The sequence below is a fragment of the Struthio camelus genome, chromosome 1 (assembly GCF_040807025.1).
Source record: "Struthio camelus isolate bStrCam1 chromosome 1, bStrCam1.hap1, whole genome shotgun sequence".
In the NCBI taxonomy this organism is placed as follows: Eukaryota; Metazoa; Chordata; class Aves; order Struthioniformes; family Struthionidae; genus Struthio; species Struthio camelus.
Genome location: NC_090942.1, coordinates 216,263,500 through 216,277,093, shown reverse-complemented (window position 1 = coordinate 216,277,093; position 13,594 = coordinate 216,263,500). Strand labels below are relative to the sequence as shown.

At 44.5% G+C, this 13,594-nt stretch overlaps 1 protein-coding gene across 2 annotated transcripts in view; it reads left to right on the top strand.

The window, feature by feature from the left end:
* The first annotated feature begins 149 nt into the window (after positions 1–149).
* The window catches only part of RAB30 (RAB30, member RAS oncogene family), a 50,522-nt gene continuing 37,077 nt past the window's right edge, over positions 150–13,594 (top strand). The window contains exon 1 of one of the 2 annotated variants that reach the window (XM_068930562.1): positions 150–287. The gene's annotated coding sequence lies outside the window, so the exon portion shown is untranslated. The remainder of the gene's footprint in view (positions 288–13,594) is intronic. The other variant, XM_068930563.1, reaches the window with a different exon arrangement.

Genomic DNA, 13,594 nt, shown 5'->3' with positions numbered 1-13,594 from the left:
CAGCGCCCGGGGCGGCCCCTGTACCGGCCCCCGGGGGCGGCCTCCACCGGGCCTCACCCCTGCCCGGGGCGGCCCCGCTGCTGCCGGCCCGGGGCTGCCCGGCGGCTGCCCTGCCCTCAGCCCCGCTGCGCCCGCCGCCGAGGCGACCCCGACCCGGTGCGCCCGCCGCCGGGGCCGCCCCGACCCGCCCCGGTGCGCCCGCTGCCCCGCTCCCGCGGCGGCCAGCCTGCGTCCCGGCTCCCGCCTTGTTTTATGGTCGTGGAGAGGGAGGGAAAATCCCAAGCCAGGTGAGTTCCGCGCTCTGTGGTTTTTTTTTTTAATCCCTTTTTATTTCTATTATTATTATTTTTTTTAATATCCTCCTTTTTTTTCCCCTCTCCTTCCCTTTCCTCCCCATTCCCCTCGCGCGCACCGCGTATTGCCCGGCGGGGGCAAAGCGCCGCTGCGCGGGGCGGGCGCCGTGCGGGCTGCGCGGCCAAGGAGAATAGTAATAACAATAATCGCGTAAATAAGGCGTCGCGGAGATGAGTAGCGGGCTCGCGCCGGCAGCGCGCCGCTCCGCGCCCGCGGGGCCGCCGGCAGCTCCCGGCGCTTCGCGGCTCGGCGGTGCCCGCGGAGGGCCGGGGGGGGGGGGGGACTCATTAAAAAGTCCATTTAGGCTCACTGAGAACTTCGCGATCCTGCCAACACGACTTCAGTTTTTTTTTTTTTTTGGTGTGGCTTTTCTTTCTTTTCTTTTTTTTTTTTTTGGTATGTTTGTTTGTTTTCCCTATTTCTCGTTGTTTCTGTCAGGTGCCTTTCAGATCTCTGACGTGGACAGTGCTAGGATGTCAGTGCAAAACACTGGCTGTCTGTCTTCTTAGTGCAAAACATCACGATTGCGTGTTTCCCCCTCTATGTTACCGCTGCAATTGCTTGTGCTTCGCGAACGTCTAATTTGGCGATGCTGGCAACGGTGGCAGGTGAACGTTTGCACGCAGGAAAGTCCTGCTCATCTCGGCTGTCAGCATCTTCCAGTGCCCTTTAAAGTTAATCCGCTCCAAAGCCTGGCTTGGAGCCTCCTCTGAGAGCAGCAGCAGAGCGTAAGGCTGAACTGATATATATATATATATGTATATGTGTGTGTGTGTATATATGTGTATATATATATATATATTTTTTTCCCTCCTCTGCTGCATGTTTGCTTCTGCACCTCTCTTGTGTAACCGACACTGTCTTGTCCTCTGGCAGAGTTTCCTTGGGATGGCCGCGCTAAGGGACGGGTGACATGAGTGCAGTGTGGACAATGCAGCTCCCTGTTTCTTCTGATCAAAGTGTTTGTAAACACCAGCACAATGCTCGGGGAGGCCGGGTGCGATGCTCAGCGGTTTATATCCTCTCCTTTCGCCAGCGAACTCCTGCGGTTCCTGCGTCCTGACCTCCTCCTGGCATTTTTTTTTTCTGTTCTTTTTCCTTCCTCCTCCTTTGTTACTGACTCAAAGGGGAGGAAAAACAGTGCGTGCAGTAGTCGCCTTTGTTGGGTTGGTCTTTTTGAGAAATTCTGATTTCCTGGAATGGCCTTTCTTCCTTTATTTATTTCACAAGGGAGAGAAGCAGTGACCTAATGTTGGGTTTCCCATTTTGGTTGCAGAAGGTGAAGTTCTAGAGCAGTGATTTTGTTAACTAGGCACTGGAAGTGAAGCGATAGTTTGAAAGCCTGGTAGTCATTCTGGGGAATACTGATCCAGAAGTTCTGGAGAGCAAGCAGGGAACCCATGCCGAGGGGGTTTGCACTTGAAGAACAGTACAGTTTTTGTGATGTCCCTCTCCGATTCTGCGTTCATATTTAGTTATGTGTAGGTATCTTTTATAAATATATATTGGTATTTATGCTGATCTTATTTTTTTCAAGTTGTTATATTTGGTTGATTAGAAAGACTTCTGATAATGTCCCGTGCGCTAGCATTTTTCAAGCTATATTGCAGTACAGCAATAAGTGGATTAAACTTGTAGCTCAGAAATTTGCACTAATCATAAGACAAAGTTTTTGCCTTGCAGCAGCAAAAATACAGACACATTAAAAACAGGCCAAAGCTGCAAAGCTCAGGAGATGAGCGATTGCTGTGAAAAGGCAAAGACAAGCTCACAGGTCCTTCCTCTTGAACTATTTAGGTCCTCATCCCGCAAAGACCTCAGTGCATGCTTTTACTGGCTTGATTCAAGAAGTCCCTGAGATGCCAGCGCGGGAAACTGGGAGACGATCCCAGGAATGTTATATATTTCCTCCGTTCTTCTCCTTTTTCCAGTGTCTTACTAGTGGCTAGCTCCTGAAAGGAGGTTCAGAGCTGGATTCTCTGAATCTCTGGTCTCTTGGTCTTACTCTCTCTCTCTCTCTCTCTCTATATATATATATTTTATAGTAGTAGTCCTGTTGTTAAGCGAGTTCAGTGTGTTACGTGTGATATTTATAAAGCCAGGAATCACGCCTCTGCAAGATAGTAAGCATTGGCTACATGCCCTAAATCGTATTAAATTGTCCCTATCCCAGACAAGTTGCAGAAGGAGGTTCCAGCCACCGCTAGTATACATCCCTAATATGTTGGGGGGGTGGTGGGGGGAGGAGGTCCAGAAGACCGGTGAGATGGGGGGGACCCTGGGAGATCCAGGGCTGTGGCAGGCTTACTTTTTTGTTGTTATTTTTGTCTTTTTTCCTCCCAAGTGTTGTTTTCTTCTCTACTGCAGCACTGAGCAAAGGGAGGATGTTGTTTTTTTTTTTTCTAGCCAAGGGTTTGGGGGGGTCTGGTGAGGAGATGGCGCCTTCTGCAAGAAGGTACGAATGGAGAAGGCTCTGTTCAGAGGGACCGAACTCCTGCTTCGCTAGCAGGCGACGGGAGGGAAAATGAGAACTGGGCATCTGCGAGAGCGTTGAGCCTGTGCTTGTTTCTTTGCCAGCCTTCCTGCGAAGAGCTTTGCTTTGTGCAAACCCGTGGCAAGCCTGTGCTGCTGTTCCTCCTAGGCCAAGCTGCAAAGGTGGGAGATGCTAGTTGCTACCTTCGGTGGAGCCTTGTGGCTCTCCAACGCGAGCCAGGGCAGCTCCTACTTTTGCTTCTGGAGCTTCCCTCGTCCGTTCCTTGCTGTCACAGCTGAGTTTGCATCTGTCAGTCAGCAAAGTGTGGCGCTCATGGTAATTTTACAGCGTATCCTAGACAGGTGTATCTGCAGCTCTGCTTTTTTTTGTGGGTGACGGCTGGTGAGTGTTGGCTTTTTTATTTTTACCTAAAATATAGGTGAGCGAGGTGTTGTAATAGTTGGGAATTAGATCAGTTCCTGAGGAGAGGAACCTGCAGTTTAAATGCAAGCTTTGCTCTTCATACAGAAACAGGAGATGTGCTGGGACTATATTTATTAGGCTATAAAATATTCTGTGTTCCTGATGAGTTTCCAACACCAAAATCAGCAGCCCATTTAGACCAAGCTTGGAACAGGGATGATGAGCAGTAGCCCTGCTTTGGCTGAAGGACAGGCTGGATGACCCAAGACTTCTGATTTCATTTCTCGTTTCTGTGACCTCATTCTGCAGCAAGGCATTCAGCTCCCCACCAATCCATTCTGTCAATAACTGGCTAAATTTTATTTTTAATGTCTGCCTTACAGTGTGAAACAGTTCTGTTGTGTTTGTGATACATTCCTCATGTGCCTCCTGGTTGGTCTCTGCTTTAATCGTGAAGTTAAATTGGGGAAACTGTGTTAAATATTCCTCAGATGCTAATCTGTTGAATTCATTAGGGTAGAGCAGGAATGAACTTGGCCCTTAAAAATCATTGTCGGTATTTAAACACTATCAAGACCGTTTTAAAGCATGTCACTGTTGGAGTGGTCTCATAACTGATTTGTGGTACTCAACATCGGCCCTGAGCGTAGCGCGAGAGCAAAGTATTGGTGAGATTTGTGTAGTAATATTATTTGACTTCAGCCTGCGTAGATAAAATTATCAGAGCGGCTTGGTTGGGTTGATAGGTATTTAGGTTGCAAACAACTTGACTTAAATGCTATTTGCTGTCTTTCCTCTCCTGGAGCTGCTGCTCTCACTGCGCTACACTTCTTCTGTATGTTGATATGCGCTATTCTCTAATATACTTCAGACAAAACCTAAAACACCTCTTAAACTAACCTGGCTGTGTGGTTTTTTAATCTTTTTTATTTTCTTTTTTTCCAGAGATTAATTAGGGAATAGTTGTACAGAGGAAAAAGCCTCCAGTAAGGTCTTATATTGCTCCAGCTAGATAGACCCTTACTGAAATCTGCTACTGTCCTGTAAATATCAAAGGATATCCTGCTTATTTTCTTTTACTTTAGCAGAAATACTTTCTTTTAGGAATTGCTGAAGTAAAAGTTGACTGTATTCTTTCAGTATCCCAATAGTGGGTGTTTTTTTTTCCTTTTTTAAACTTTGAAAAGAGTATTGTGAAGAGGAAAAGAGGGAAAACTTAGTATGAAAAAAGATGAGCTTGCACATGGCTTCTCAAGAGACTGTATCCTACAGACTGGGCAGAGTCTTTTTTTTATGAGATAGAAAAAAAAGATTAAAAATAAACAGATGTTAGAGATGCCAAAGTGCCCAGAAGTCACTCAGTCCTTGAGTAACTGGGTCCTACTAAAGACATCCTCTGCAGAGAGGGGAACGTGCAGTCCCCAGCAGCTTGACCTGCTTCTCTACTGTGTTGCTTCTCATGTGTTATGAAGTTGCACAACAAAAAAAACACAATTTAGTTTTCTGTGTTAAGCAAAAAGTCAGTCACTCGAAGGGCAGCATGTGTGCATTTCAAGTGGGAGTGTTTCCTGATGTAAATCCAATCTATTACTTTTAAAAGGGAACTGCTGTGGCATGCCTGCTCCCAGTGGGATGGTGGTAAGCCTTGGCTTTGATCTGATGGGAACAGGGAGGAAAGGGACATCCGACGGCTATTGCCGGAGAGGCAAATCTGTATGACAGGCCGTTGCGTGGGCTTTCCAGGGCATGTTTGACTGATCCCCTCACATCTGTAGAAAGAGCCGAAATACTCGTTTCTATCCAGCTCCCCCGGCCGAGGATTTCCTTTGCCTCTCCTTCCCCCCTGGTTTTTCTGCTATACAGTGAGGTTCAGCAACAATCTGGGGAGCTTAGATACTCCCCGACTACCAGTGCATCCGGGGAATGTTGTAAACGAGCCTCACGTCTGAAAAAGACGTGGCACCAATAGGGAACAGGTTGCGAAAGGCACTGGCGGGAAAGACGAATGTGCATGTGATTAGCAAACCTGCACCTATGCTTGGTCCTGCGGCTGGTGGACCTCAAGGCACAGGGGCTTGGTGAGCACTTCTGTTTTTCTACCAATCACTCTTTTGTTCCAAACACCCATTCGACCATAGCCACGAAAGTGATGGAGCTGCAGGAAAAATCTGAGTGCCGTGTTCAGGACAGACTCCTTCCGTCAAAAGGTGCTTGCCAGTGTTCAGCTTTACAAATGATCAAAGAAGAAATGAAGGAGGTTATCAGGATGAGGAAAGAAATCATGTTAGCGCTCTCCCCCACCCACCCCGGATTCCAGTTTTGCTGTGGTTTAAAGATATGCTTTCACTAATCAAAACCTGACTTGAGAAAATAATCATTAGCACTTCCATGTGATTTAACTTTCATTGCCTGACCTCGGAGTAATGGAGAATAGATCAGTCGAGGCTTTTTATCTAGCAAGGCCTTAAAAGAAGCCAACTTCATTTCTAATTAGTGAGAAGTTCTCAGTGGTGTCATCTCTTGAACTTTCAGGGTCTAATGCATGGTGTTTTCATGACTGAGATGTGGATGCAGCATGGGAATATTTACTTAAAATGACCTCCTTAAAAACATTTGTGCGCAAGGCAAACTCATTAATTTGCTTCTTAAACCGAATCCTTCTTAGCGACCTCAAGGAATCCCTTTTGGGGTCTCCACGCTGAGAACCAAGTGCTGCGTTGGCTTATTTTCCTGTTTTCTGGTGGCAGAAGGGAGTTTTCCATTCCCTTGTCTCTGACATGGGAGATTCAGGCTTTATTAAACTGGCTACCTAACTTGATTAACTAAGAGATAAGGAGGCTGCCACTTAAAGACTCCTTTTGTGTGTTCTCGCTTTATAGCTATTAATTCAAACACCTGAAAAATAAATGTAGGGTAGGAAAAGCTTTCCTGACTCATTTGGTGTCCCTGTCGGATCCTCTGGAGAAAGCAGATTGTTCCAGCCTGTGACAACTCATACTTGGACATGAGAATTGGATAGCTTTTCTCTTTCCTCCTGAAATCACTGTGGGAATATCGGTTCTTTTTTTTTTTCATATCATGATAAAGATTAAGAAAATTAACATTAGCCTTTTTATTTTTGCATCTCCCTTGAAGTTCATGGTGCATCGTGTCCTGCAGAGAAAAGATATTAACTCGGGTAAACCCGCAGTAATGAGTTTAATTAAAATGCCAGTGAAGGCTGAGGCAGTCCGTAGCTTTCACAAGTAGGGGCAGGCTTGGTATTTATGTATGTCCCCAAACTTGCGAGAACGCCAGGGCACGACTGCGTTTCCAATGTTGATTCTTCATCCTGGATCCTTTGGGAGAAAAACAGCAAGTTTTGCAGGTTGAAGTTTAACCTAATGACGGATTCAAACTCTGCTCCTGTTTCTCTAGTAATCCTGCTGGTGTTTCTGTGGCATGACTGCAGAATAAGAAGTCCTTTCACCATAAAGGAGTCATTTTGACACAGTTTACAACTCTGATGTTCTCTGTCTAAAATCTGCTCGAGTGAAGCGAATGTCTGCACCATCCTTCGTTATTCCTGCCCTACAGGCAATAGCTGTCTCCAGAGTCTCCCCGTCCTGTGGCTGATGGAAGACAGTGGCACCCTCTAATCTCCCGCGTCTGCATCCGATAATGAAAATCCCCACTGCACATATTTGTGTGTGAGAATTATGTAGTTATGAGGCAATTCTTGAACAATTTGGAGTCTATTTAAAAAAAAAAAGTTGAGCTGCATGAATCAGAAGCTTGAAACATCAGAAGTCAGTGCTTGATTTCTCTCTTGCATCTGTCCTTGTTCTGAACAATTTGTTCTGCCTAAATAGGGAACTGTGCCCGTTTTCTTCAGACCAGTGGTATTCCCACTTGTAGAATATGGTAGTAGCATTTTACTCAAATAGATGTGCATAGAAGTCCCCCAAACAAACCCAGATTCCTGTTAACTCTTTAATTTCGGCAGGCAAATTGGGACTCTGGATTTTAGCCCTTAGTTTCTAGACTTACGAGGGTAATAGGTTTCTGCTCAGCCTGTCCACAAGAAGTGGGAGCATGCAAATAAGTTGCAAACTGCTTTATCTATAGGAATGAGACCTTTTTGTGGTGTGACCTGCTTTTGGGTGTTTCTGTATGCTGACCAGCTCCTATATAAGTATAGGATATAGTTGATGCAGAAACAGCCTTGGTAATAGTAGCCCAAATTCTGAAGTTACTCCTGCCTCCCCCTCCTCCAAATAACTGAAGAAATACATCCATACTGTGATCCTGAGATACTTCTCGGGACGTACTTCCAATATGCTTATAAACCTAGGAAACTGCTTGTGCATCTCAAACCTCTGGCCTTTATAAATGGCCACCCTGTTTATATTAGTGTTGCCTATAACCTGTACTGCCTCTGGATCAACAAACTACATGGTTAAAGACAACCTTAAAAAAAGGAATTTTTTTTTTTTTTTGCTGGGTTAATTTTCTTGGGGCCACTGATTTACTTTGCAGCCATGCAGATGATTAACTGATGCAAGAGCATGAGCAAGATGGGGCAAGTGAAAGCAGGGAGAAGGCACCTAGCATGTGTGCTTTCAGCCGCTTAAATACCGCGTGGCAATGTGGAAAAAGAATGAAGGTGTAAATAATATAGCAAACTTTCTTCCTATGGGGGTAGAAGTTTAAGGTACTTAAAAACTAATAAAATATATATATATTTATAAAAAAAAGTTAGACATTCAAAGCTGAAAAAGCTCAAAACAGATTGAGTATTGACTTGCGCAGCTAAATAACCAAGGGGGAAAAAATCATTGTGGGCTGAGGTTAGCTCTGTTGGAATAAACGAGGCTGATTGTGAAATAAATACTAAAAGCAGTCTCTCATTAAGTTCTGCATTTTTACAAAAGCTGTCGCCGTAGGGAGAAAAACCTGGCGTGAGTTATTGTTTGTTTATCGCCGCTGTCAGTCAGCGTGCCGGGAAGCGCGTTGCCTCCATTCGTAGAGGAGCCGTTAGTAACCAGGCCATCCTGTTTAAATGTCAAACTCTGAGAAATGTATAAAACTAAATAAAAAAACATATTTTTCTATCTTGTTAGTGCCTCTTTCATGGTCTTCCTCATTTTGCTTGGTGACATTAGTTCTTACGGATACGGGAACGCTTTAAAACCGTTGAGTGGTGCTTGGGTAACTGATTTAGTTATGGCTCTTGGTGCCTGACGAGTTCTGAAGGGTTGGTCCATTCTCGTTTCTGACTCTGATACGGTTTTTCCCTGAGTTGTTTCTCTTCTTTATCTGTTCCGATACAGTTGTAGGCGATATTTTATTGTCAGTTGTCAGGCCCTTTGGGATAGGGCTTTTATCCATTCGTCCTTAGTTTGTAGCATGAAAATCTGGAGTTATCTGCAATCTGTAGATGAGACTATAAAAAACAGTTAGTTAACCAGTGCAGTAACTGGAAGAAGAAAGGGATAAACCACTAATGATCTGGGAAATGTCAGTTTCTTTAGTTTTACTGCAAGTAAATCTGTATATAATTTCTAGTATTGTCTAGAAAGACCTCTTTTTGGACTTTAGAGGCAAGACAATTAAATTCTTCTGCATCTAAACATTCTATGGATATAGGCAAGTCACTTTTAAACTTTCTGTATCTTAGTTGGCTCCTTCTGTAAAATGAAGATAACATCCGAGGGATACCGTGAATATTCATCAGTGTTAATTGTGCGCCGCTGAGGAAAAGCGTTATGGGCAACGTTAATGAGGTTATTCCTCAGCTTCTCTGTTGCGCACTGATCAGTATTTCAAACATCTCCAGTCTTCACAGTGAGCAAGAGCAATTATTCTTAACTGGACGGAGTCCATAGATGACAGTACCAAGCTCGATGTATGTGGTGCTTTTTGCTTTCAAAGGACTCCAAAGACTTTTATAAACTGTAATCCTAACCAAGTGCAGCTATCGCCTTACTAGCTGCTAAGTACCAGTGAGGTGTTGTGTGATGGATGCTACGATATAGTTGGCAGCTGTGCACAACAAGTTAGCAAGAGAGAAATAATGTTGCATAGAGTTAAATGGAGAACTGCCTGAATTGTGATTTTAGCTTTGATGTGATCCATGATTCCTGGAGATCAAGTGACTCTCATATGACGTGCGGCGTTTCTGTTGCAATCCCACAGTGCTGCAATGCTGGTTCAGTTCTCACCAAGCAGAAGAGCACTATTTGCCCTTGGGGGGTTGTTTCTTACTTTTCTGCAAGAAGCATGCATTTCTGGAGGTCTTCCATTCGGGTTCTGGGGCACAACAGTGTGATTTCAGCAGTGTCTGTCTGGCGTGGCCGTGCCAAGAGCCTCCTCTTCTTACGGAGGCAACAGGCCAGACTCCATCTGCACAGGCACTTGCTGTTTGTTCTGTACATCCAAAGAAGTTGAAAGCATAACCCAGATAATTTACTGCAGAATTGAAGTGTTGTTGACACCCTACATCCTCGTAGTATAAATATCTTTGCAAGGATGTTGGCTAAGGATTTATTGTGGTCAGTTGAGTTTGTCCACTCAATGATGGAGCCTTGGCATCTCCCCTGAGTTTTAAGCACCAAAGTTAGGTTGTCCGAGGTTAAAAGTGTTGTTACAGTGGGTTCCAGACATAGTCACTGGAGGGAAATTGACGGCACTTCTAAATCTGCCCGAGAAAGTCATTTCTCTCCATGATTAGATGGGAGAGACTTGCACTTACGAGGCTAATGTAGACATTTTAATTAGCTCCTGAAAGGCAGGCAAGAAGAAAAGACAGTGCTGTGCCGTGGGGAGTGTAATCTGTTAGGTTGGTGTCACGCGTTGCTGCTTTAAAAGACTTGCTGTATGGCTCAAGTTCACTTTCCACTTATTAACTAGAGGTTTCTCAGCTTACCAAAGCTCACCTACCTGGGATGAAGGAGAGGCTTCATTGTATGATCTTTAGGCTTGATCTGGGCTAATGGAGAACTGAGCAATCAATAGACCGCAGGTCAAGGTTGGGCTTCCGGCCTGTACCTCTGAGTTATAGGCTTTACCAGTCTTTACAATGAAAACAGCACGATGAGTGTGCTTCCTGAATAACAATAGCGTGCTGGGTGAATGTATGTGTGTGGTGTTTGGTGTGTGTTTGTTTGTTTTAATATTGTGGTGCTGTGACTCTCTAAAAAGCTCTGGGTCCAGGATTCGGATCTTTATCCGAAACCCCCTAAACTTTGTTTTGCTAAGCTATCTTCTCCTGCCCGTGCTTTCAATATCTGTATTGATGAACCAATGACTGCAGTGACTGCGTTCATGTTTAATCTAGGAAGTTTTTCACCTTTAGAATCTCATTCATCCATATTGCTATAATTGATTCATCCTGGAGATACTACAGTAATTAGAGGAGAGGCTGATACACAAGCATCACTGTGACATGCATAACTGACCTGTCTCATTTTGATCCTTTCATTATCTCTGCTTATGACTTTAATTGTGTACCATCTTGAATAGGACCTGCTGTTTATGCACTGGATGAACAAGGAGTGTGAACTTTCCATTTGCATGTTAATGGAGCTTTGTTTGGGAAGGTGTGATTGGGTTTCAAGCAGTGCTATGCAGAAAAAAGATAACGTTGCAAATATGTGAGCAAATTCGATACCAGAAGTTCAGGCATTGCTAATCACGAAGGTTTTTTTCCTCTGATAATTTCAAATGCACCTTTCAAATGGACAAGGCAATTAGTATGATTTAGGAGGAGAATTATTGTAGAGAATGCCTTCCAGTAATCAGCATATATCTCCTTATATGAAGGAAGGGCTTGTAATTTGTATGCCCTTTCTGAAAGGGAGGATGTGTTAATTGAATCTTAATGTGTTGTGACATGTATGGTGATGTGGGGTATGTTGGAAAATATTGTACACTGAAACTAGATGGGTTTGGTATGTGTTAAGATATGTACGTTGCTGAGAGTGTGGATTATTCTCAAAAACTGAAATTAAAACCTAATGTATAGAGTACATTTGTAGTTTGTCTGGCATTTGAAGGTTTGACTAAGATTTTGATGTTTTACCCTCCAACTCTTGGGGTTTTTTACTCCTTTTTTCAAAGGACAGTGTCATTTTATCTGAACTGAAACGTTTCCCAGTGATATGTATTTCAGTATGTGACTGGGCTTGTTTGGAGACCGTGGTATGTTTCTCTTACAAAGGACCAACGCTTAATGACCGTTTTCACCATTCCTAGGAAAGTCTTGATACTCTCCATCATAATTCTGCTCTTGTGTGGGAAGACCTCCCTATAAACAGTCCTAAGATTCCCTGAAAATGTCTACAAATGTATCATTACACTTTTCAGATCCCTCTTCCAAATTCCTTGCGCTCGTGATGTTTGCAAGGAACTTGACAGCGAGTTTAAAGTATGTGTCTCTACGTCTCAGGCTGATGGAGCTGGAACGGGTTGCCATCCTCCGTGAAACAGATTTGCAGGAAAATGAGTGGCACGTGGGTAACAGTGGTATTTCCACCTAAGGACGGTTATGGTAAGCGTCAAGGTAGGAGCCTTGCTGGTTTAAATGTAGACACATGTGGTCCTGGACCACCCCAGGATGGTTTATCAAGCAGGGTCCCTTTTGCTGACTCTTGCTCCGTTAGATTGCAGTAGTACCAAGTGGCCCCGTCCCTGCTCTGCTAGTACCTGCACAAACACAGCAGAATCTGTTCCTATCTTGCAGAGCTTTATGGTGAGTGACAGCAGATCAGGGTCCCAGACAGCTGGGGGAAGGCCAGGGAATAGCGAGACTGTTATTTTGAGCAGCAATGACAGGCTGCCGGCTGTCTACCTTTTGAGTTTACAGTAGGCATCACAGCCTGAGATGACTTTGAAAGGAGACAGCTTGGTGGATGTTTACAGGGAGATCTTCCCACGCGTGAGGAAGAGCGTGCTTGACAGTGTGAAGGTGTGTGCTGTGAACGTTTCCATGGTGTATTTGATGGGGAAAAAGTGGCAGATAATGATTTATGAATCACAGAATGGTTAAGGTTGGAAGGGACCTTTGGAGATCATCTAGTCCAACCACCCCCCTGCTCAAGCAGGGTCCTCTAGAGCATATTGCCCAGGATTGTGTCCAGACGGCTTTTGAATGAAGGTCTAGCTGAGTTGGAAATAATTCTTAGCTGAAGAGCACTGAAGTGCGTTAATATTCCTCGCAGAAATTGTAGCCGTCTCAGAACGGCCGCTCGGAAACAGTGTAGAGAAGAATAGTTGGCACCACGCACTGTGATAAACGGCTGCTTATGTGTTGGCGATAATTAGTGGGATGTGGAATAGACTGTAAAATAAATGTGAAAAGCAATTAGGAGTGGGTGAGCCAATGGAAGGAAGGAGGAACAAAGGGAAACTCTGAAGTTGCGAGCCACCAAAATTGTCCTTTAACAGTGGCTTTTGAATGGCTGACAGTGATCCAAGATGAGAGCTGTCGAAGCCAAAGGAGGACAATCACCGCAACGGAGATGTGGGGGGCTATTGGGTTGGATTGATTCTGAAGGGACTTTATTTATCCTAAAAGGACTCGCTGATGTACTTCCGCAGGAAAGAGCTCTTTTGCCAACGCAGTTTAAGCCAGTTCTCTGAATGAATAACCTATGCTAGCAGCAAATCTTTGTGTTGGCTGGGCTTTAGTTGGCAAGGGGAGGGTTGCTCTCGAGAGCAAAGGGAGGAGAGGGTTTGAGAAGAGGTGGACGTTGTATGTTTTAAGTTGGAAAACTTCCTGAGTAAGTATCATCAGCTCCTGAAGGTCTCTGTGTTATTAACCGTGAAGGTTGTCCAAATGCAAATAGACTCTAAAGCTGCCAGCAGCTTCAGCGCTGATTTTGCTGTCCAGGAGTCTTCTAACCTGGAGTGCAAGGAAAAATAGCATTTTCTTGCCGTTCACTGCTCTACCAGTTCAACTGTGCCCAAAGAACACTAAAGTAGGACTGAAATCACTTGCTTTGGAGTTTGGGGAAGGAGATTGCACTAGGGCAGCTGGAGGATGATTTGGGCAATTGCATAACAGTGGAATATGGCCAGTCTGCACTGGGAAACTGGGACAGAGACTGTGGAAAGCTGTGCTGTCATGGGGAGCTCCTGTGCTTCAGTGCCTAGGCATGGCTATGGAGAGAAGCAAGAAGAAAGAACTATCTTCTCAATTTCAGGAGCTGTAACTCTTATGTAAGAGTTACTACTTTAAAAGTGGAGTGTCAGATCAAGGACAAAAATAGAGAGAAAGACAAAAATGTAGAGAACACCGTGTAAGGGCAGAGGAAGACAGGTATCAAGATTGAGAGTCAAAGAAGAAAAAATGCAGACAGTAAA